Source organism: Musca autumnalis, unplaced genomic scaffold (assembly GCF_047663935.1).
Source record: "Musca autumnalis isolate F117 unplaced genomic scaffold, ASM4766393v1 scaffold_5, whole genome shotgun sequence".
In the NCBI taxonomy this organism is placed as follows: domain Eukaryota; kingdom Metazoa; phylum Arthropoda; class Insecta; order Diptera; family Muscidae; genus Musca; species Musca autumnalis.
In genome coordinates this window covers 42,474,912-42,500,714 of record NW_027412088.1, presented here as the reverse complement: position 1 = coordinate 42,500,714, position 25,803 = coordinate 42,474,912, and the positions used below count along the sequence as shown (strand labels likewise).

At 35.5% G+C, this 25,803-nt stretch overlaps 1 protein-coding gene across 33 annotated transcripts in view; it reads left to right on the top strand.

Moving 5' to 3' along the window:
- The window catches only part of jbug (filamin-type immunoglobulin domains fbug), a 250,789-nt gene that overhangs the window by 165,294 nt on the left and 59,692 nt on the right, over positions 1 to 25,803 (top strand). For 4 of the 33 annotated variants that reach the window (XM_073989968.1, XM_073989966.1, XM_073989986.1 and 1 more), the window contains exon 2: positions 17,986 to 18,802. The exons of 27 other annotated variants lie outside the window; for them this stretch is intronic. The gene's annotated coding sequence lies outside the window, so the exon portion shown is untranslated. The remainder of the gene's footprint in view (positions 1 to 17,985; positions 18,803 to 25,803) is intronic. 2 more of the 33 variants (XM_073989969.1, XM_073989967.1) reach the window with 1 other exon arrangement.

Below are 25,803 nucleotides of genomic sequence, written 5' to 3'. Positions count from 1 at the left end.
TTAGTGCGTTTTTCTTTGTAGTGGAGTTTGTTTTTAAGATGGTGTGGAAGTAGTCTGAGGATGATAATGCAAGTTTTATATTTGGCGAATTGTCAAGTCCGAATGCATGAGCGTTAGATAAGGGACTAAAAAAGAACTAATTAGTAACAAATACGAACAGCGTTAAGTACGGCCTGGCCGAACTTTTTATACTCTCCACCACCACTGTATTGAAGTAAATATGAACAATTAGTAACTACACTCAACCATTACGCTACGATCGTTTCGCCTGGTGGTTTAAGCCAGGCTCATCAGGCGTATTTGAATGCTAATGTGTAGAAGACAAAGGCTGATTTTGATAACTTCTATTTATACAAACATTTTTAAAAATTTGTAATTATGAAGTATTTAGTCTTTTTCTTTATCAAGTCACCCTAGTGTCTTGTCTAGGAATCATTTTTTCAATACATACACATATACAAATGAGGGGGGGTTTCCTTCATGAATTGTAATGCTTTCAGTTTTTAAAGTTTTGGATATAATGTCGACTAGTTTGTTGATATGATACATTGGCAGTGGTTTAGAACGCTGAGATCTCGACAACATTGTCTGTTTGTTGGAGAAGACCCAGGTTCAAACCTCAGCCGGGACAGCGGGGCTCTGCTGTGGGTTTTTTATTTATTATTGTCTTTTTAGGACGAAGGCCAATAATAATTTACAGTAATCTCGATTCGAAAATTTGACAAAAATCCCTCGAGATATATAAAATGGGCAATACCGTCCCAGGGGCTTAGACTAAAACCTACACATATGAATATGGAGAGTTTAACAAAATTTTGACAAAATATTAGAAGATTCAAAGTTTGGACCAAATTGGTTACCCCGTTCCAGAAAGTTTAACGAACATACTATTTTAGTGAATTTTCAAATTTTGGGGGTAAGTACTAGAAGTTGTGGACCGTTATTGCCCATCTTCGAACTGAACGTTTGGACAAAATATGACGATGGCCAATTTTCGGACCAAATCGGTTGACCAGTTCGAGCCTATAGTGCACTCCAGCTACTACACATTGTGTCATAGAAATTTTTACAACTTTCGGGCTGTTTTCTCAGGAAGTATTTACTTGCCCCTGAAAAAACTTGTACCATCGTAAAGGGGGCCAGCGAATGGAAGTTTCGCCAACAAAAATCAAAGCGATTCGGGAGCAGGTCTTAAAGTGAGTTGGTCCGAAATTTTATATGGGAGGTATGTACCCGAAGGAAGGACAAATATAGTCCATATTCGAACCTGATCTATACCTGGTAGTTATATTAGGATGTGTAAAGTATGGGTCGGTCACTCACTTCAAGAGTTATCGTGCGCACAATCTTTCCGAACATTTTTGAAATTTTGTGGGTGAGGTAGATGCAGGAGTGTACCAATATGGCTTATCTTCAAACTTGAATTAAGTTTGGACAAAATATGACGATGGGAGTGGACGAATTTTGGACCAAATCGGTCACTCCCATCAAGAGTTATCGTGCGCACAATTGTTCCGAACATTTTTGAAGTGTTGTGGGGGGGGGGGGGGGGTACCTGAAGGAGTTAACCGATATGGCTTATCTTGGAACTTAAACTAAGTTTGGACGGCAGAGCCGTTCGAGAGTTAACTTGCGCTCCAACAACTACACGTGGTGTCTTAGGGGTTTTTCGCAACTTTCAGGCTATTTTATCAGGAAGTATGAGCTTGCCCCTAATGAAACTTATACCATCGTGGCGGGGGGTAGTGAATACAAGTTGTTACAACAAAAATCAAAGCGATTCGAGAGCTGGTCCTAAACTGAACTTTTCCGAAATTTTGTGTAGAGTGGACCGATCGAGTCCATATTGGGACCTCATCTAAGTCGGGTAGAAATTTCACGATGTGCAAAGTATGGTTACTCCCTTCAAGTGTTATGGTGCACACAAATTTGCCGAACATTTTCGAACTTTTGTGGGGGAGGTACCCGAAGGTGTGGACCGATATGACCCATCTTAGAACTTAAACTAATTTTTGAGAAACTTAAACAAATTTATCCGTTCGAGAGTTATAGTGCGCACCAGCCAGCCAGACAGACGGACGGACATTGCTAAATCGACTTCAAATTGTCTGAAACGGATTTAGTCCAAACATACCTGGGGTCTAAAACCATTATTTCGATGAGGCACATTTTGTCCGTATGAAAGTGTATATGATGATCTTCACCATAATATGTACTATTTTGAAATAGCTAATTTGGTTTGAAAATATGACTAAAAAATTAAAATATATCAAAAAAAAAAAACCTCAAATGCGGACATACATATGTAGCCCATCATCGAACTTCACCTTAAACAAAGACACACCTTCCCAAAAATTCATCGTCCTATCTCAATTTTTGTAGATGCTAGAGTGATTACAACGAAGGGACGCAAGGACATGTATAGATTAACTCAGAATTTTTCGCTGATCAAGAATATATATACCTAATATTGTCGTAAATGACTGTTTCAATGCGTTACAAACAGTCGGGACACTATCTTTCTATAAAAAATAAACTTCCCTCATGGCATTGAGGACAAATCGATTCTATTCTTTAAATTTTTTATGTGGGTAATCAATTCAAATTAAGTCAAAATTGAATGGTTATCTCCTGAAATATTCCCCATTACATCAAACGAGAATCTTAAAGGCAAAGTCACCATATACGATTTTAATACCATTTCACATTCTATAAAATGTTGGCACTATGCGCCCACGATTTGGCGTAAAAGAAATAAATAATAATAAAATGTTCTTCATCTCCCAACTGAAAAGACCCACTCATTATTGCCCATCAAGTTTATCTAAAATCAATTTATCATTTATAATTACGGAAACCACCTTCAATGGCTTGTTTGAAAATCTCTCAAGTGTCTTATATGTGTCTTAATTACACCTAACATATTAATAATGTGCATAATGCACCTTGTTATCACACTATTCGCATCTAAACCGGATGGAGCAGTAGGATAACATAATTTCCTTTGAAATGATGGCACACCTTCCGGTTGAGGTACCAATGTACAGTAAACATACATGGTGCACGTCTCATACGTGCCTACCTACAACTTGTTGAAAAAAAAACATTTTCTTTTGTTTTCCAAAGGAAAAAAGTACAGGTTCTCACAATTTATCACAACTAACAAGAGAGAAAAATACACACATACACACACAAATAACAATGGGTTGGAAAACATTGAATTGTTATTGCTGTTTTTGCTTTTTCCTTTTAAATCAAACAAAAAATACATTTCTATTGTTAAATAGTTTTCCCAATAAATTGTTTGTTTTGTATTTTACACACACTTAACTTAACACACATCCCAAAGAAAATGGCACACCTTTGCCATTTTTTTCATCGCATTGTTGCATTAAGGTTGTGGTAATTGCGATTTCTATCTGGCATTTGTAGGTTGTGAGGGATAAAGCAAAACCTGTTTCGTTTATTTAGCAACACATTAACCGCACTTTTTTCACAATATAGATAAGATGAGTAGTTAATTCGCTGCCTATCATTAGCTTCAAATAATTTATTTTCCTTATACAAGTTATCGGCAGCTACGAGAGTTAGAGAGAGGGGCTTTAAATCTTTAAGCTATCATAATTTGATGGTTTACAGCATTAGGTTACGGTATTAAAATAAGATTATAAATGAACAATTTATATATAATTTGTTAGTATAGTTTTAATGATTATGCAATTAATTTACTTCTTTTAAAAGAGGCGAAAACTTTTGGGCAACTTAGGTGTAAACTTTTATGGCAATTTCTTGGTTGTTGGTTGAATAAATACTCCTACTACATTCCTAACAAATCCCTTAATTTATATGATATTAATGATAAAATATATATAAAATAAATTACAAAGAATTAGTTTTTTTAATTGCTTGCGTTTTAGGCCAAATGCGTGGAAATGCATAGACCATATGAAGCTTTATAAGCGTGGAATGACAGATATCGGGCAATACTATAACAATATGCAAAAAAAAAAAAAAAAACACAGAAATATCCGAGTTTTACGTCAATTTTTGTAACAATTTTTTGTGACGTTTAAACGACGAGTGTCTTTATGTGGGTTAAGGCACACTAGCACAGAGATGGGCCAACCCATATGCATGAACCCTTACTTCTAATTAATGACCTAACATACCACCAGCACCAACCACGTCACATACCTCGTTCTTTAGTTTTTTTTAATAAATGGTTTTAGACCAGAGGTGAACAAGAAGAGAACGTCAAAAATGTGAATATATTTTAGAAAACGCAAGTATTGCGAATTTGTTAGCAAATCGGTAGACCAAACAAGCTCTTGAACAACAACAAATCAAAACATTTGTTCGCTTTGTTACGCTCATTCTTAGCATTCGTGTCGTTTGTGTGTAAATTGCCGAAAAACTTCAGGACCACCGTTTTAGACCCCAATTATTTTTCGACGAAATCCGTTTCAGACAATTCCGCTCCGATTTAGCCATATTCGTTCGATCAACCGATTGGCTTTCACTTCCACTTTGGACTTCGTTATATATTATCTTAACCTAATTTAAGTTCGAAGATAAGCCACTTCTTCGGTATCTCCCTCGAAACAGTTCAACATTGTTCGTTAAAATTGTGCACACAATAACACTAGAAGAGAGTAACCGCTTTAGTTCATACTTTGCATGTCGTAATATTTATACAAGATATATGGACTATATCTGTCCACTCCTTCGGTTACCTCCCACACAAAATTTCGGTAAAGTGCAGTTCTAGACCACTTCTCGAATCTCTTTTAGTTTTTTGCAGCAAGTTGTATTCGCTGCACCCATTACGACGGTGCAATTTTTTAAAGGGAAGTCCGTACTTTCTGAGAAAATGACCCGAAAGCTGTAAAAAACGCCTACGGCCACAATGTGTAGTGACTTGAGAGAACAACAATTTTGGCACTGGATACTGCGTTGGTCCACACTTTGCATACTGAAGCTTTCTTCGAATCTTAGATAAAGTTCAAAGATCGGTCAACTCCTTCGGGTACCGCTTCCTTCCAACAATTTCGAAACATTTTTTTGTCGGGGGCAAGTCCACATGCTGCCTTGTAGAAGTGGTAACATACGAAATAAGTAGTCGATTTGAACTAAACTTTGCACATCGTAATTTCTTTTCCAAATGTACGTTAACTTCCGAAAGGGTCTATGTCGGACAACATCTTCGGATACCTCCCTCACAAAAAGTCGGCATGGCCGATTGATACTTTCTTACACCTGTTCTTCCGTTTGTAACGCATTGAAATAATCATTGCCACCCTATAAAGTATATACATATATTCTTGATCAGGGTAAAATTCTGAGTCGATCTATGCATGTCCGTTCGACCTGTCTGTCTGTCACTCTAACGTCCACAAAAATTGAGATAGATCGCTGAAGTTTGAAATTATATGTCTATCGTTTGTAGGCAGGCCAATTTCGAAGATAGTTTGTATATGCCCCATATTATGGTCAACGTTTTGGAATAGTCCAATAGAATTGTCCAACAGATAATTGGAATTTTAAGGTATTAACGATTATTTAGCATTTATGGTTCCTGGTGGTCAAATTTCTCACCAAAAACTGCGGACATTGTCCACTTTGTCGAATAGCCCCCATATATCCTTGCTTCCCAATTTCCGGTAGTTTGATGTTTTTAGCTACATTTTCGGTACGAATTAGCTATAATTTGGCATTTAGGGTATCTAGTAGTCAAAAAACTTCTCCAAAAAATTATGGACATAGGTACATACACCAGTATCACCCGATTTCGGTTATTTTAACGTTCTTAGCTACATTTTCAACCGTATTAGCTATAATTTGGCAGTTAGGGTTCTTAGTGCACAAAAAACTTATCTAGCAAAAATTGTGAATATAGATCCAGGTTTTGTTATAACACCAAACGATACCACCCGTTTTCAGTTATTTTGAGGATTTTATCTACTTTATCTGTCTGAATTTGCTGTAATTTGGAATCTAGGGTTCGAAGTAGTCAAAAAACTTCTCCACCAACAATTTTAGAAATACACTTCACTTGTTCGCTCCATCGAAGTCTTTACTTTTGTTTGACGAGATGTGGCTTAATTCTTAAACTGCTTACTTAGCCCAAAGAAGCATCTGTTGGCCGACACTATTCTTCTTATTTCACAACTAATGGTGTTTGTTGTGCTTATGACGGTGCCGAGGTAGACGAACTCTTATACTACATCAAAATTTTAGGTACGAATATTCACAGTTGGTGTGAGATCTGTGGACGTATTACCCTTCGATACCATCAGCTTGGTTTTATCACCGTTTACTACCAGACCGACTTTAGCAGATTGTCTTTCGATTTTGCAAAGGTATCAATTATTTGCTCCTCTCTCCTTATCTTCCGATACCTCCCTCGTGAGCTACTCGTTGCTACTAATTGTAAAGTAGCCTTATATTACGTATTTTTCTCCTCGGTAAGAGCGCGGCACTCATGGTCATACCATGGGTTCCTGGTATCCAAGTATGGATTTTGCGGCTGTTTGTAGGAGTAGGCAATATTTTGTCATTATGATGTGGCTATCTGTTGTGTTTGTAGCTTAACGATGTCCAACATCCGTGTTGTGTCTGTTCGTACTTTAATTACAACATTTAGACGGGTAGGTACCTTTGCTGCAACAAGGTAGTGGTTCATGTCTATGTTTGCTCCTCGGAACGATCAATTTGATTTCTTGTTCTTTGATCTGGATACAACCAGGTGCCCTTATGAATATCTAGATGCTTAAATCTGGTACTGCTAACTACCATGTTTTTTGCCGCTGCGAAGTCGGTCAGCCTCCTTCCATTGTCAGACGTTTCACTTTGAAGACTGAATTTCCCGACTGTTCGGCCAAAGAAATTCACCTAGAATAATTTTAATATCATGGGCAGGACAGCGGTCATATGTTTCTTCTAAGCGCTCGTAAAATATATCTTTGGTCTGTTCGTCCTTGACTTCGGTTAGAGCAAGTAAAGCTAATATTGAAGAATTTAGCTTTTATTTGTATTATAGCAAGTTTTTCATTCAATGGGGTGAAGCTGGGACCAGATGTTTTAACCTCCGACCAACTACAAATCCGCACACAAACTCATGCTTTGTATAATGGCAGCTATACTACAGTGCGTCACCTTTCGGTGTTGTTGTGACGTTTTTCCCAATCCATGGTATTTCCTGAATGGCAGTTATATCAAATACATTTGCCACCGCGTAAACTGCACCTTCTCTATAAAGAGTGCAAACATTCCAGGTGCAGATTCGCAGATCATTGTCCTTAAAACGTTTGCGGGGGTCGTCAACTTTAGAGGGGTTTCTTTTTCCTTTCTCTCGTTTTTTCATAGTAGGCTGTTTTTTCTAGGGGAGGTTTGGTTACTAACCCGACGCCCAACCCCAAATTTTTAACGCTCTTAACGTTCACTTAGCTCACTACCTTTAACGGGTGTTAACCCAGGTGACACCACGGGGAGGTAAGTGTCCACTTAAGATGAGAGAGGGACTAAGATAAATCCTGGGCTTTGCCATGTTAAAGCCGGTCAGGAACGTTCCTTGTATCTTTCATCCCCTACGTCACCCATTTGGAGGATATTAGCTATAATTTTTATCCGAACTAGCTGACATAATAATTGACATTTGAGGTTCTCAGTGGTTCCGAAACTTCTCAACCATTTTTGTACAGGCCATACTGAACGGTACGCAATTTTTTTAGATACAATTTTTTGTAATTTCACATTTAATGTTCACCGAGGTCCCGAAACTCCAAAAATCGTCAAAGTTTTGGTATATCTCCCATATAAAGGTACCAACAGATTGAAGAAATTTTAGATACATTTTTTACCTAATTTAGGCATTTGGGTCATACGTTGTTAAACAATAATTACACCTAACAGGAAACTAATTATTCCATTTTAGTTCAGAATATTTTAGGGTGAAAAGTATAAAAAGTTCGACCCGGCCGAACTTAATGTTTTTACTTGTTTTCTATGCGCCTCATCCTTTATAATTGAATACTTGGGCGCGATCTTTCTTAAATCCAACGTTCGCTGGATTGGTCTCTGTGACAATGTACACAAAGGACATGAACTCAATATGTTACAGCCCTTTCTTTAACTAACCTTCATTCTAAGAAAAAAGAACACTGTAATCCCATCAAAGGTCCTGCCGAATTTCTCATCACTTAGTATTCCTATCAGGCTATTTTTCCATTTAATCCAGACAAAACCCGATTAACATGCATTACCTTCAAAGTTCCCTCTCTATTGATTAACTGTCTTAATATCACAATAGACAGGCCCTTACCTGTAGAAGATTTCTTCACGGTTATTTTTACAGTTTGTACTTTGCAAAATATGTATGAACGTTATTTGTTTAGTTATGTGTGCGTGTGTGTGGTTCAGTTTCTTTTTTCCTCTGATGTTATTTTTTTTTTGTTTCGTTGTTAGTAACCTCATTATCTGGCTCGTCAATCTTTTTGGGCTTGTCTACATGGATGGGATGGTGAATTTCTTCTCTACGAATTTTAATTTCTCAACAAGTAAATCCGCACAAGTGTGTCTGTATGTTTGTGGGTTTCTTTGCCTTTTCTCTCGGTAGTGTAGACACAGGTATTTAACAGGTAGATTTAGGTTTTGGAATTCATTTTGAGATTTGTTTGTAGATGATTTGTAGTGTCGTCATTATTTGTTGGTTTCATTTTTTCGCAGAAACGAAGAGGTATATCGCATTGAAATAGTTGTAGAATTTTAAATACATATGTATAAAGTAAAATATTGAATTTCATTTGAAAAGGGCAGGGGATATCCGTGCAACATTTGTTGTTTTACCGCAAATGCCTTTACTTTGTATTGAGTTGGGGTAGGTTTTTGGTTGTGCCACCATACCTCATACATGATGACTGCTGAGAAACATCAAACAAATGATGGTTGAATGAGTTGTGAGCCAATGTCTCAAATTTACTTAGCCGTTGTTGATACCTACCTGTAAAACATCATGAGACGCTGCCCATAGATTATGTGGTCATTGTTTAGTTGTTGTTTTTTCTTCGTCTGTTTTTTTTTTTTTTTTTTGATATCTATTAAGATTTCACATAGGAATGCGGTTGTATGTCCGTTTTATTCGATATTGTCTGTGATTACTTTTTGAGAGGGGAAATAGTTTTGTGAAGTTGTAAAAAAATACCAACACTTCACACCTATTGAATGTTATATCCACGCATCGCCAAACCTATTATTTCCCGTAGTGAGGCGTATTTCATAGCAAAAATCTCCACATGCAATCATGTGGAAATAAAAGGAAATGAATTCATCACTGGGATATCAATTTCAAGACGAACAAACAAACTTTGTAAATAGTTTTTGTTTTAATGGTGGGAAACAAGTGTTTGGAAAATATTTTAAAAACTTGTATTTTCGATATACACAGACGTTGAAATTTGTTAGTAAATATTACGGAAATTAAAATAAAATCAATTTACCAAAATCAAATTAATGAAAGTAATTTTAATAAATAAATTCTCCGTTCTGGCATTGCGTATTAATCAAAAAACTGTAAAACCGCCCAGGAAAATATCTTTGGCCCACCTGTGGGGAAATTAAGTCTCCCCAGCGAAATGTCTGACAACGGAATGAGGCTGATAGACTACGCAGCGGTATAAAAGCATAAATGCACATTATTGTCATCAGATAAAAAAAGAATCACATTAGGTCTGTTCGATAACTTCGCAAGTAAAAAGTAATTGCAAGTTCGAAATAGCCATGTCCGTCTGTCCGTCAGTCTGTTGAAATAAAGATTCAGCTCGCAATTTTTAAGATAGAGCTTTGTAATGTGGTAAAGAAGTTTATATTACTCCTAGGATGTTTGGCTTTGGAAGTGGGCCATATCGGTTCACGTTTTGATATAGCCCCCATAGAACGGCACCTCCCGATTTTCGGTATTTTGAAAGTTTTAGCCACATTATAACACCGAAATAGCTAAAGTTTTGTATTTAGTCTTCGATGGGGGTACAAAACTTTCCACCTGAAATTTCTCGGTATAGGCCGACGTCTTCATATAGTCCCCATAGAACGGTAACTCCCGATTTTAAGATTGTGGCCTCAAAATTCCACCGAAATGACTGAAATTTGGTAGATAGTCTTTTTTGGGGGTATAAAACGTTCCACCTGAAATTTATTGGTATAGGTCCAAGCCTTCATATAGCCCCCATAGAACGGTACCTCCCGATTTTCTGTATTTTGAAGGTTGTGCCCTCAATATCCAACCGAATTGAGTGAAATTTGGTAGTTAGTCTCTTTTGGGGGTATAAAACGTTCCACCTGAAATTTTTTGGTATTGGTCCACGCCTTCATATAGCCCCAATAGAACAGTACCTCCCGATTTTCGGTATTTTGAAGGTTGTGTCCTCAATATCCCACCGAAAATACTGAAATTTGGTAGTTAGTCTTTGTTGAGGGTATAAAACGTTCAACCTGAAATTTATTGGTATAGTTCCAAGCCTTCATATAGCCCCCATAGAACGGTACCTCCCGATTTTCTGTATTTTGAAGGTTGTGTCCTCAATATCCAACCGAAATGAGTGAAATTTGGTAGTTAGTCTCTTTTGGGGGTATAAAACGTTCCACCTGAAATTTGTTGGTATTGATCCACGCCTTCATATAGCCCCAATAGAACGGTACCTCCCGATTTTCTGTATTTTGAAGGTTGTGTCCTCAATATCCAACCGAAATGAGTGAAATCTGGTAGTTAGTCTCTTTTGGGGGCATAAAACGTTCCACCTGAAATTTTTTGGTATTGGTCCACGCCTTCATATAGCCCCAATAGAACAGTACCTCCCGATTTTCGATATTTTGCAGGTTGTGTCCTCAATATCAAACCGAAATGACTGAAATTGGTTATTTAGTCTTCATTAGGGGTACAACACCTTCCACCTGAAATTTATCGGTATAGGTCCACGCCTTCATATAGAACTTATATAAGGTACCTGCCGATTTTCGGTATTTTGAAGGTTGTGTCCTCAATATCCCACCAAAATTACTGAAATTTGGTAGTTAATCTTTGTTGAGGCCATTTAATGTTCCACCTGAAATTTTTCGGTATAGGCCCCTGTCTTCATATAGGCCCCTGTCTTCATATAGCCCCCATAGAACGGTACTTCCTGATTTTCGGAATTTTGAAGGTTGTGTCCTCAATATCCCACCGAAATGTCTGAAATTTGTTATTTAGTCTTCGTTGGGGGTGTAAAACCTTCCACCTGAAATTTGTCGGTGTAGGTCCACGCCTTCATATCGCGCCCATAGAACTGCACCTCCCGATTTTCGGTATTTTGAAGGTTTTAGCCTCATTAACACACTCAAGTAGCTGAAATTTGGTATTTGGTCTTTGTTGGGGGTGTAGAACTTTCCACCTGAAATTTATCGGTATAGAACCACGTCTTCATATAGCGTCAATAGAAGTGTACCTCCCGATTTGCGGTACTTTGAAGGTTGTGACCTCAATGTCACACCGGAATGGCTGAAATTTTATATATTTAGTCTTCGTTGGACGTATAAAATTTTCCACCTGAAATTTGTCTATATAGTTCCTCATCTTCGTATAGCCCCCAAATAATGGTACACTCCGATTTTCGGTGTTGTAAATCTTTTAGCCGCATTATTCAACCGAAATAACTGAAATTTGGTATTTAGTCTTTGCTAAAGGTACAGGACATTTATACAGGTATAAAGCATCCCTTGCAAAAATTTTGACAATACATGTTCACCTTTTGTTAAAGCTCCCATTTAAAGTAGCCTCCATTTCTGATTTTTTGAAAATTTAAGTCACACATTTTTCTACCAAATCGGTCGTTAATTGGATTTTTGTGTACTTAGAAGATAGAAAATTTACTCGCAAACAAACTGTCCATACATATCCAGGTTTAAGTCCAGCTGGTACTACCCAATTCTATGTATTTCGAGAGTTTTTTTTTGTAAAATTTTCAAACCGAGATTGCTGTAATTTAATATTATGTGTTGTCAGGACTTCGAAAGCTAAATTCGAAAAATTTTAAATGTTGATCCAAGCTTTGGAAAGAACTACGAGGACCCCAAATATGAGCTTCTTTGGAGGGAGTATTATCAGTTGGGATATACCACTCCTGCAATAAGAGGAAATTCTTGTTCTTATTCACTTCAATAAAGTATATAATGTTCGGCCCGACCAAACTTACCGCCTTTCTTACTTGTGTTTTTTTTCAGTTTCATCTTAGCTATTATCTATCTCTAAACATATCATATTACTCATCAAATTCTTGTCCATGGAAAACAAGTTTCTGTTTTGTGGAGTGTTGTTTGAAATTTATATTTTTTGTGGTGTTAAATAATTTATTTCTTCGTTAGAAAAGTCAAACACTCTTTTGCATTTTGTATTCATAATTTCATGCTTTAGAAATGATTTCTTCTTTTGTTGTTTTATCTCCATTTCATTTTGTTTGTTTCTAATGAAGAAATTTCACTTTCGTTTCATTATTTTGCCATTAGCTAACAACCATCAGATTCAAATATTACCATTAAAATAATAAGATGAAATTATTAAAGAAAATAAAAACCAACAAACAAATACACACACACGGCATGAGTTAAGCTTAACTCGAAATGACCGATTATCATGCAAATCCATATGAACATTGTTCAGAAGTGAATGAAAAACTTGGAGAGCAACAGCGGCACAAAATTCAGTCAAGTGTAAACCTAAACGAAATGTACAAAAAATTTCGAATTTATATTCATTGAAAAAAAATTGGCCTTATCTAAATTTATACAAAATTATTGATATGAGAAAATAGATATTAAAATAAAATTTATAACATTTTAGGGTTATAAAAAATTCATTTAATATTTTTGATTTTTTTATTACAAAATATTATACATTATTGGTTATGAATTTGGGTGGAGTTGTAGTACAATAAAATTTGTGATTTTTTGGCATATCCAAATGCAAAATCTGTAATTCTAAAAGAGAAAGTTTTAAAAACTAATGACTCAAACAAACATTCATTGCTAGTTCTGATGATATCTGTATCAAATTGTTCTAATACCCAAAAGAGGGTATAAACACTTTGATACGACCAAAAATGTGTCTGATCGAAATAATGGTTTTGGACCCAAGTATGTTTTGACGAAATGCGTTTCAGATAATTTAGAGTCGATTTAGCCATGTCCGTCCATATGTGTGTCAGCCCATCTGTCTGTGTACCTCCTTTGGCTACCTCTCCCACAAATGTTAAAAATTTGTCTGTAAAATTTTGTGAAGATAACTCTCGAACGGAGCAATCGATTTGGAACTAACGTTGCACATCGTATTATACCTTCTAGATATACATCGGGTTTGAATATGGACTATATCGGTTCACTCCTCCGGGTACCACCCACACAAAATTCGGAAAAATTGCAGTTTAAGACCTCCTCTCGGATCATTTTGAATTTGTTTCACCAGGTTGTTTTTGCGGCCCCCTTTATGACGGCACAATTTTTTTCGAGGGCAAGTCCATACTTCTTGGTATAATGAACAAGAGCTCCAAGAAACCCTGACGGCACCAACTAAAATCGGCAGAGACGGCACCAACTAAAATCGGCAAGATAACTGTCGCAGGCAGTTTCTGATTGGTCCAAACTTTGTACAGGTGTACAATGTACACCGTATTATTTCCTCCAGCCTTGTATCAGATCAGAATATGATCTATATCGGTCTCGTCCTTGGGGTTCCTCCCACACGAAATTTAGGAAAAGTGCAGTTGTAGAACTTGTCTCCGATCTATTTGAAAAAATGTGTTGTTTGTTTTCAATGTCCCTATTACAACGGTACACTTTTTTTCCACAGTAAGTCATTACTTCCTGAGATAATGTGCCTCTAGTCACATACTAGTCACAGATCCAGCCTGAAATAAAGTGTGCTTCCATAGACCCTTACTGAAAGAAAGGTTGCTTCCCTAGACCCTTTTTGAAAGAAATAATGCTTCCATCGATCCTTTCTGAAAGAAAGCGTGCTTCCATAGACTCTTTCTGAAAGAAAGGGTGCTTTCATAAACCCTTTCTGAAAAAAGGGAGCTTCGGTAGACCCTTTCTGAAACAACAAAGGGTGCTTCCATAGACCCTTTCTGAAAGAAAGGTTGCTTCCACAGACCCTTTCCGAAAGAAAGCGTGCTTCCATAGACCATTTTTGAAAAAAGCTGTTTCCATAGACCCTTTTGGAAAGAATGGGTGTTTCCATAAACCCTTTCTGAAAGAAGGGTGCTTCCTTAGACTCTTTCTGAAAGAAAGGGTGCTTCTATAGAACCCTTCTGAAAGAAAGTGTGCTTCCACAGAGCCTTTCCTAAATACCAAATTATATCTAATTTAGTTATATGAGGGCCACCACCAAAACGTGGGTCAATGCCGTTAACTTTTGGTGGAAGAATTTTCTGACCACTGGGAACCCTAAATCCAATCTGAGCCAAATGTGTCGATAAAAACTTAAAATACTTTAAATTTGGCGGTACTGGTCTATAGAGGCTATATCAAAACGAGGACCTGCTTCCGGCGATACCGTTCCAGGGTGGCAATATTTAGACATGAACCAATACCTACAAATTTGGTGGAAAGACAGACGGATGGACCGCCATCGCTATACCGACTTACAATTTATGCTGCTAAAGAATATATATAATTTATAGGGTCTCCATTTATTACAAACGGAATGACAAATATAATTATACCCTGCATTTTATGGTGGAGCGTAATGTTGGCTTAGATTTCCTGAGAATTTTGTAAAACTCATCATTCGGAAACTATAAAAACTAGGTTCCATATCATTGAATCGTCGGACACTCATTGATGTGACAGAAGTGTACCTTGCCCTTCGGGGATGTTGTGGCATCTAAGGTGAGAGTATCTATCTCGAATCTACTCAGCAGTCGTGGTCTTCACGTGTGCATCTTCTGCACATACAGTGCAGTGATCCATAATAATCCCCGGCGTAACCTTCATCTCTCACTTATCGAGTCAGAGAAGGGACAATGGTTCCATGTTGGGAGATCGCAGGTCAGAGAGCCTTGGATATAGTACATCCAGGTATCATGAGCTATCTGCCGTAGAACTCTCGAAATTTACATAGGTAGTAGCACATTCGTTGCTTAAGGGATTCATCAATTGGAAAATCGATCGAGCCACCCAGATCTAATTTACCTGTTAATTAGCTTGAGGAATTTATGGTCTATAACTTGAAATCCTTGCGGGCAGCAAACTCTGCTCGAAAGACTCTACAGATATTGTTAAGCTTATATGAGGCGCCAGTGATTTCTTCCATCCGTCTGTGTATATTGTCAGACCGTCAAGAGAAGAATTACCTTCAGCTTAAAAGTCCGTGCTTGGAATAAAAACAGATGTTGAGTCAAACCTTAAGATGAAAGGGATGCGCATATACAGCTTGTACCAGCAGAATTCAGACTGTGTAGAATGTGGCCCGATTCAAACCGGGTACGTATCGTTTCTGAATGCTAACTACCACGTTTCTGTTCTTGCGAGTATATGTCATCTCAATCCGTTGTCAAAATCTCATTGTATAGACTGAACTACACGACTGTTGTATCAAAGATTTTCTCTTTCCAATTTTGGCAGTAAAATCGTCTAGAACAATGGGACTGGATTGAGCAAAGTCCGTCCGTCTGTCTGTTTGGCTGGAGCGCACGATAACTCTCGAACGGATGAACGGATTTGGTCTAAAATTTGGTAAACTAAGTTTAAGTTCGATGATAGGCCATATTGGTCTACTCCTTCGGGCAATTCCCCCCAAAAAAGTTGAAAAATTTCTACCAGTCCAATCCATCGAGTACCTAACACACAACATTTCGGAAGAGTTCAGTTTAAGAGCTGTTCTCGAATCACTTTATTGTTTTATGCAGCCTCCGGCATTCGCTGCCCACACTACGACGATACAATTTTTATCAGGGGCAAATCCATACTTCCTGAGAAAATAGCCCGAAAGCTGTAAACAACCCCTATGGTACCATGTGTAGCGGCTGGAGCGAATGATAATTAACGGATCAGTTGATTCGATCCCAAATTTGGCTTTCGCAATATCTTGATCAAGTTTGAAGATAGGCAATAGTGGTCCACAGCTTCGGGTACCTCCCCCACTTTTCGATAAAATGATTCGCAAAATAACTCTCGAAGGCAGTAACCAATTTGGTTCTGCTTGTCCATCGTCATTTTTCTGCAAATCTTAGATAGAATTCGAATATGGAATATATCGGTCCACACCTTCGTTACCCCCACACAAAATTTCGTAATAGTTCTGTTTAAGACTGCTCTCGAATTGTTTTGCTTTTTGTTTTGCAGTCGCTTGTATTCGCTGCCCACAAAACAACGAGTTTTTTAGGGATAAGTCCATACTTCCTGAGAAAATAGCCCAAAAACTGTAAACAACATCAATGTACCGTATGTATTGTTTGGAGCGCATGATAACTCTCGAACAGCCTCAAATTTGATCTTCGCAATATTTTGACCAAACTTAGTATAAGTTCGAAGATGAACTATTTCGGTCCACTCATTCGGGTACCTCCACCACAATTGTTGCAAACTATTCGTTAAAGTAGTACGTGCTAAATCTGTTGAACGAAGCAACTGATTTTGCCCAAACTTTGGATCTCCTAATATTTTGTCCAAACGTAATTTATGTGACTTCGAAAATGCTCCATATCGGTCTTCTTCTTAGGGTACCTCCCCCACAAAAGTTCTACATTTATGTTTCAGTGCAGTTTACGGTATGTTTGAATATTCTTTCGCAGCTTATTCCGATGCTACTCCTTATTGTCCTGTTTACAGCGATATTATGTTTTTCATGGGCAAGCATGGAGCTTCCTGACGTAGTGACCCAAAACCTCTAAGTCGAAATGACTGGAGGGTGCGCTATCTATCGAAAAGAAATTACCCATAAAATAAGGTTCACTTCCATGCCCATGTATACCTGCAGGTACCTCCTCCACAACACTTTTGAACTTTAATTCAAATATATACTTTTGTCGGCAAGTTCGTACTTCCAAAACGGGTCACAAAATCTGTAATCCTTCTAAATACATAATTATTGGGGAAAAATGATTTTGATTGTGCAGTTGATCTGCCTATAGATGTAAGTTTCATTTGGCACAGGCTGAGGGTATATCTCTGGCGGCAAATCTGACTGATACTTTTTTACTTGTTGTTTGTTACGAACGCGATGCCCAATCCAAGTTGTTACACCCTCACCATATAATGGTGGGTTTATAAAGTTTGTTATTCCGTATGCAGTTCCTCAAAATAATAATTTTATATCACACAAAGTATTCTACATCGATATAGTCATGTCCGCCTGTGTTTGGAAATCACTATGTATAGCCTGGATTGAAGTAGGTGTATAACAATTTGTTTAAATGAATTGTAGCTCCGTAGAAATTTTGGTATTGAAAATAAACTGTATAGGTCCACGATTTTGAAGGTATTGGATTCATGTGCCTTCCGAACCGGCTGACATTTGGGATTTTGTGTTTCCAAAAAAAAAACAATTCTCTTTCAGTGACAGAAATAAATATCTTCTTACTTTTGGCCATGCGGGAAAGAGTTTAAAATAGACCACAATTGTATAGAATATTATTTTTGATATTTTTACAATTATAAAAAAAAACATTGGAATACATGAGCAAACAACAAAGAAACACAAATGAAAAATAATAGAAAAAATAAAATAATTCAATGCGTGGCATTCGCGTGCCAACAATTCGAACAAGTGATCATGCTTTTTTAACCTTGTTCAAAATAATAATAAACAATAAAACAAAGCGAAGACTATAAAAACGCGTTAAATATATAATTAAAATGTCAAATTAAATCAAATGAAATAAAACAAAATAAAATACAACCACAAAAAGTGAACGTTATAAATAATAATAATCCAATGTTAAATCTCAATTAATCTTATTTTAGAAAAAATATTGTTGTTTTTTTCGTGAAGTGAAACAAGAAAAAAATTGCCTAAAAATATATTTTTTTCGCTGAGAAAAAAAAATCGCCCTTAATTATTTTGGCCTACAATCGTGAAATTTTGTATCAAAAATTCATATTAACACCTGCTAAACGATTTGCCTGTTGTTGTATGTCGGTTAACAAACCGATTTTCAACGCGTGCAACACCGTCGTCTGACTTGTGATTGCTCTTGACTTGTCTTCGAAACAAAAGAATTAAAAAAAACATCTACTGGTGTTACAACCTGCTGCTGCTGCTTACTTGCTCACTGCTTCTGCTGCTGCTACTGCCGTCGACAACTTGCTCTTATGCTCATCGGTGCCTACGTCGTTATTGTTGATGTTACGCATTCATTATAGCCGATACTATTGCACGACTTGATCCAGCTTTTCAACATAATACACCTGATTGCACCACACTCTGCCACAAAACGTTATATTCAATTCAACATCATTGCACTTGAGATTTCTTCCATTACTTTGGTTTTTGCAAAAACAAAAAAAAGAAAATATTTACGCCGCAACAAAAAAGAAGAATTGCCTACTTTTTTAGCGGCTGTAGTGTTTTAATTTTTAGCCTTAGCAAGCAAACCGGAAATTCTGCTACTAGATATTTCTTTTTTTTAAAGCCATCATTTACGGCTTGCATCTTCGGTTTGGCTTAAGAAAAATTTCAATACAATAACAAATTCAACCAACCAACGTAACCACTGCGCCTAACATCTTGACCAAAGAGTCTTCTTAGCTAAACATCAAGTCTTTTGTTGGATTAAACGAGGTGTGTATGATTCAATATTTGAATATTTTTTTTAGTATTTAAGATGCTAGTTTTAAGAAATTACCATTTGGAATTGTGTCAATATGTGCCGTGGCCCACAGGAAGGTTCATTTTCACAAAAAATTCTCTAAAATCCGCATGTATGGTTCAATCGAGGTAAAATTTTTACCAGTTCATTATTGTGGCTAAAAAACAGGTTCTACAAAAACTTGTAAAAATCGTATCAGATTTCGATATAGCTATATAGGGTCAATATACCTAAAATAGGCACATCGGTGCGATATCAAAATCCCATCCGATTTTCACAATTGTTGTGGGATTCGTTCCTTAGCTACAACAATGAACTGTTAAAAAACTTTCATCCATTGGACCATAAATGCGGATTTTAGAGAATTTTCCTGACAATTCACCTTTTTCCCCATACACATTACTATGGAAACAAAGATAGCTCTGGTGGCACTGGTTAACGTTAAAATGTCATATGGAAAATATGTTAAATGGAAAATATTTATTTTGCGCCTTTCTAACGGACAATAACGAATCGAATACCGGCTACGCAACCAAAATTTTTTCCCCCAATAATTATGTATTTTAGTGAAATTTCCGTCTTTGAGGGGCAGGTACTGGAAGTAGTCAACCGATATGGCCCTTCTTTGAACTTAAACTATATTTAGACAAAAGAGTACGAAGGCTAAATTTTGGGCCAAATCGGCTGATCCGTTTGAGAGTTATCGTGCGCTCCAGACACTTCACCTTATGCCCTAGGGCTTTTCACAGCTTTCGGGTCATTTTCTAGGGAAATAAGGACATGCTCCAGAAAACACTTGAAACCTCAGTAATGGGGACAGCGAATACAAGTTGTTACGAAAAGAATCAAAGCTATTCAAGAGCAGGCCTTGAACTGCACATTGAGCAAATTTTGTGTCGGAGGTACCGAAGGAGAAATTTTACGATGTGCAAAGTATGGACAAACTCAGTTACTGGCTTTGTGAGTTATGGTGCGCACAATGTTAGTGAAAATTTTTGAACTTTTGGTACCCAAAGGAATGGACCGATATGACCCATTTTTGAACTTAAACTAAGTTTATTCAAAATATTACGGTGGCCAAATTCAGTATGTGGTTTTGCCTTGACCAATTTGAATGAAATAATAATCTATGTCGATTCGAACGTACGTTCAACATTTCCCTTACATACATACATATATCAAAAAACGAGATATGAATAAGGTTTGTTGTGGCTTGGTCTGGGCCCTATTCCACGAAACAACTTATCAACTTTTCATTTTGCAATATTTTTGACAATACGCAAATTTTTCCGCTCCACAGAACCCTTGCTTTTGATAAGTGATAAGTTTCTAAGGATAAGTTGAGTTTGCTAAGTTTTCATAAAATGTTTGCTCTCTTTTTTATTTCTATTCCACATACGTCATCTTCTGCTAAGTGAAAAGTTGTAACTGCAAAGTGTATGCTGCTAAGATTTTGCAAAAAATTGTGCTCTTTCGTTCCACAGAAAACTTAGCATTTTGTTTTTGCACAAAAAATTTTGATAAGATTGCCTAAAATTTGCTAACCACACCCTGCGAACAACCCCATTCCGAACTTCCAACCTCCGAACCACCCCACAAATCACTTAGAATAAACTCCATCCCCTCTGAACTTCCCTCCCCCAACTTCCACCCTGCGAACCACACCCTTCTGAACTTTCACCCATTCCGAACTTCCAACCTCCGAACCACCACATTCCGAACTTCGACGCTGCGAACCATCCCATTCAGAACTTCCAACCTCCGAAAAACACCCCCCGAGTTTTTTATTTTATTTTTTCTTTATTTTCATTTCGTTTTTTATTTTATTTTTATTTCATTTTATTTTACTTTTATTTTATTTATTTTATTTTATTCTATTTTACTTTTCTTTTATTTTTATTTTATTTTATTTTCATTTCATTTTTATTTTATTTTATCATATATATTTAATTTTTTTATTTTTTTTTTTATTTTATTTTATTTTATTTTATTTTTATTTTAGTTTTATTTTATTTTATTTTATTTTATTTTATTTTATTTTATTTTATTTTATTTTATTTTATTTTATTTTATTTTATTTTATTTTATTTTATTTTATTTTATTTTATTTTATTTTATTTTATTTTATTTTATTTTATTTTATTTTATTTTATTTTATTTTATTTTATTTTATTTTATTTTATTTTATTTTATTTTATTTTATTTTATTTTATTTTATTTTATTTTATTTTATTTTATTTTATTTTATTTTATTTTATTTTATTTTATTTTATTTTATTTTATTTTATTTTATTTTATTTTATTTTATTTTATTTTATTTTATTTTATTTTATTTTATTTTATTTTATTTTATTTTATTTTATTTTATTTTATTTTATTTTATTTTATTTTATTTTATTTTATTTTATTTTATTTTATTTTATTTTATTTTATTTTATTTTATTTTATTTTATTTTATTTTATTTTATTTTATTTTATTTTATTTTATTTTATTTTATTTTATTTTATTTTATTTTATTTTATTTTATTTTATTTTATTTTATTTTATTTTATTTTATTTTATTTTATTTTATTTTATTTTATTTTATTTTATTTTATTTTATTTTATTTTATTTTATTTTATTTTATTTTATTTTATTTTATTTTATTTTATTTTATTTTATTTTATAATACCCTCAGCATTTAGGCTAAAGAGGGTATATACACTTTGATACGACGAAAATGTGCCTCATCGAAATAATGGTTTTAGACCCCAAGTATGTTTGGGCGAAATGTGTTTCAGACAATTTGGAGTCGATCTAGCCATGTCCGTCCGTCTGTCTGTCTGTCTGTCCTGCTAGCTGGAGCGCACGATAACTCTCGAACGGATGAACCGATTCGGTTCAAAATTTGGTTTTCGTAATATTTTGCCCAAACTTAGTTTAATTCGAGGCTGAGCAACATCGGTCCACTCCTCCCGGTACCTCCCCCACAAAAGTTCGAAAATGTTCGGAAAGTTTGTGCGCACGATAACTCTTGAAGGGAGTGACCGATTTGGTCCATACTTTGTATAGCGTAAACTTTCTACCAGAGTAATATTAGGTTCCAATGTGGTCTCAATAGGTCCACTCTTTCGGGTAGCTCCCACACAAAATTTCGGAAAAGTTCAATTTAGGACCTGCTCTCGAATCGCTTTGATTTTTGTTATAGCCACTTGTATTCTCTGCCCCCCATACGACGTTATAAGTTTCATCAGGGGCAAGTCCATACTTCCTGAGAAAATAGCCTGAAGGATACAAAAAACCCCTATGACAACGTGTGTAGTGGTTGGAGCGCAAGGTAACTCTCGAACTCTCTGCCGATTCGGTCCCGAAAGCTGTAGAAACAACTATGGCGCCATATGCAGTGGCTGGAGAGCTCGAATCGAATACTGCGTTCGTCCACACTTTGCATATTGTAATATTTCTTCGAATATTAGATAAAATTCGAAGGTAGTGCTTATAGGTCCACTCCTTCCGGTACCTCCCCCACAAAAGATCGAAAATATTCGCTAAAATGGTGCGCGCGATTTCTCATAGATGTAGCAACCGATTTGGTACAAACTTTGGATCTTTAAATATTGTCGAAACTTAGTTTATGTTCAAATTTGGGACCTATCTGTCCAATCCATTTGGTGCCAACCACACAAATATTTAACATTTTTGTGTGGTAAAGGGTCTGTTCGAGGATCCTTTGGACATTTTTACCGAAGGTTTTCCTAGTGGCCCTGTTTACAGCGATATTATGTTTTTCATAGGCTAGTGTGATAAAAAAAGCCCTATCTATCGATATCCCCGCAAATTTTTGAGCTTTAATCCTATCCATACTTTTGTCGGTTCATACGCCCAAAATTTTGAAAACCCCCCTAAATCCATAATTTTTTTTTTTTTTGGGAAAAAAAGTATTTCAATCCACACAGGCTGAGGGTTAGGCCGGGGTGATTTGAAAACCTTAATGGGCATTCGCGTTTCTTATTCCTGGGATTGAACTGAGCAAAAAAGTCTATTAGGCCATAGGTCTATCGTGAAAATCGAGCCTCCCGATTTTGACTTTAAGTTTTTTATCCACGTTTTTTGGACATTTTGGCATATAACAGCCAAACCATTGAGATTTTCGATCGAACACAAGGACAACAATTGTAGCCAAGACAGTAGTTAAGAACTCTCTAATACATCGCAAAAGCATTGGAACGCTCTTTCAGGCAGTTTTGGCCTTGAGAAGGCGCAAACTTTTCGAAAAATGTCGATAAATGGCACTGTGCTACAAAAGTTGACCAGAAAAATGCCTTTAGTTCGTTTGTATCACTTCGTTTTATTTTACTGAAAATCTGGGTTTCTTACATTTTCAAATTTAAACGGACATATCTTCTTTTTTCACAACGGATTTCTATTGATCCTTCTTCCTTTTAAAGGGGTGAATAATATCTTTCGAACAAGTTTTTATTTTTTTAAATCGGTTAACAAATAGTGGTTTAAGTCCGAAAAGCCCCACAAAAAAAAACTATAACTGAATTTCTCATAATTTTCAAAAATATAATGTTTTTTTTGTTTTGTTCAATATTTATTTGGAAATTGTGAGAGTGGCTACTCCGTTATCGAACTTTTCATTTATCAAATGCGACTTTCCACGGCAAACGATTTTTAGCGCAGCCATCAGAATTTATGAGTTTGGCTCTGAACGCTAACACGCCGTGACAACCCTTGTTCATACGTTTTTCAAAGACGTGGGTTCGAACCCCAGCCTGGCTCAAACTGATTTTTATTTATTTGAAATTTTGCTTATTGGAGCGAAGATAACACTGTGCGACAACAAAAAAAATGACGAGGAAAATCGAGTAGGTTATGAAAGTAGAGCTAAAAATAAGAGACACGTGTATCGGCGTTTTAAAAGTTTACGTCGGAAAGTAACCAAAATAGGCGGGGAAAGTTCCGCCCATTTTTTAATTTTTTCGAAATATTCGAGTTAAGATATCTTTGAATCCTTGCATTTCAGGTATATAGTGTCTTTGGCAATTTTACAGAAGAGTATGTGGGCAATATTTTTGTTAAAAATTTTAACCCTCATGCGGTTCATCAAAGGGGTCTTTTTTGTCCTTTTTTCAAAAAACGTTCAAAAACTCCTTAAAAATGTGATTGTATCAAATCAAAATATTCTACAAAATTGTTCGCCATAAAATTTTAATATAGGTCTCGGAATACACCAAATCTGTAACTCTTGTCTAATCGCCAGGAATCTCTAAAAATGAAAAACACGTTTTAGGGTTAAAGTCGGACTTCATCTGAGTTTATTTAAAATTTTCCACAAAACATAATTTTAGAGAGATGATGTCAGAGACAAAATTATTCTTCGTCAAATTTCACTATGGGTCACCAAAGAAATGAAATGTCTATTTACATTTTATAGCATGAAAATATCAGTATCAATTTTGCTGAAAAAACATGAAAATATTTCCCAATTTTTCTGATGAAAAATGTTTCCTTCTTTTTTCGAGTTGATACATGGAAGTAATATAAAACTTAGTTATAGGTTAAAAGTGTCAAAAGATGAAAAATTCTACACAAAATTTCACTATGAGTTTCAAAATAAACCATAAATCTATGTACACTATTTCCTTAAAAAAATTAGATTACAAATTTATATATATTAGGATGAAATTATATGTTTTAATTTTGGACTGTTAATTTTACATAATTCCATACTGGATCAAATTAAAGAAAAATCCTTTACTTTTTGGGAATATTGTTAAAGAAAGAAATGTTCCAAATTAAATTTCATTATGGGTCTCTGAATAAAAGAAATCTGTAACCATAGCATATAACATTCTTAGCAGCACTTGTTTTTGATATATATGTTTAAGGGCTATATTTCCAATTTTCATACAGATTGTCGTTGTGATTGGATACTGTAAATATCATATTGATGGTTTTTCGTTGTGAATTCATACAGAAGATGTTCTGCGTTCCATTCATAATGCTTTGTGGTGCATATATATTTGGAATATAAAAAACCCACATTGGACCTGCCCAAATTGCGTATTTCTAGTACTTTCAACTTAAATTCCGTAGTTTGGATAATCCATTGTTGGTTGCTTATATTGTAAGTGAAAATACATTAGAGGTCTACGGCTATGGTCAAGTGAAAATATAGGTGTCATATGGGCTCTCACATGCACAATTTGGTGTGGTCCAAAATACTACAATGATGGGACTAATTCATACTTTGGTGACATTTACGGAATAAACCTTAGAAATTGACATAAATCACTATATCGTAACTGGGTTCGTTATGGCCATTCATGATACAGCTATTTATGTCAAATGCTAGTGTTAATTCCGTAAATGCCACCAAAGTAGGACGTAGTCCCATCCTTGTAGTATTTTGGGCCACACCAAATTGTGCATGTGAAAGCCCAAAAAGTAAAGGATTTTTCTTTAATTTGATCCAGTATGGAATTATGTAAAATTAACAGTCCAAAATTAAAACATATAATTTCATCCTAATATATATAAATTTATAATCTAATTTTTTTTTAAGGAAATAGTGTACATAGATTTATGGTTTATTTTGAAACTCATAGTGAAATTTTGTGTAGAATTTTTCATCTTTTTACACTTTTAACCTATAACCAAGTTTTATATTACTTCCATGTATCAACTCGAAAAAAGAAGGAAAAATTTTTCATCAAAAAAATTGGGAAATATTTTCATGTTTTTTCAGCAACATTGTTACTGATATTTTCATGCTATAAAATGTAAATAGACATTTCATTTCTTTGGTGACCCATAGTGAAATTTGACGAAGAATATTTTTGTCTCTGACATCATCTCTCTGAAATTATGTTTTGTGGGACAATTTTAAATAAACTCAGATGAAGTCCGACTTTAACCCTAAAACGTGTTTTTCATTTTTAGAGATTCCTGGCGATTAGACAAGAGTTACAGATTTGGTGTATTCT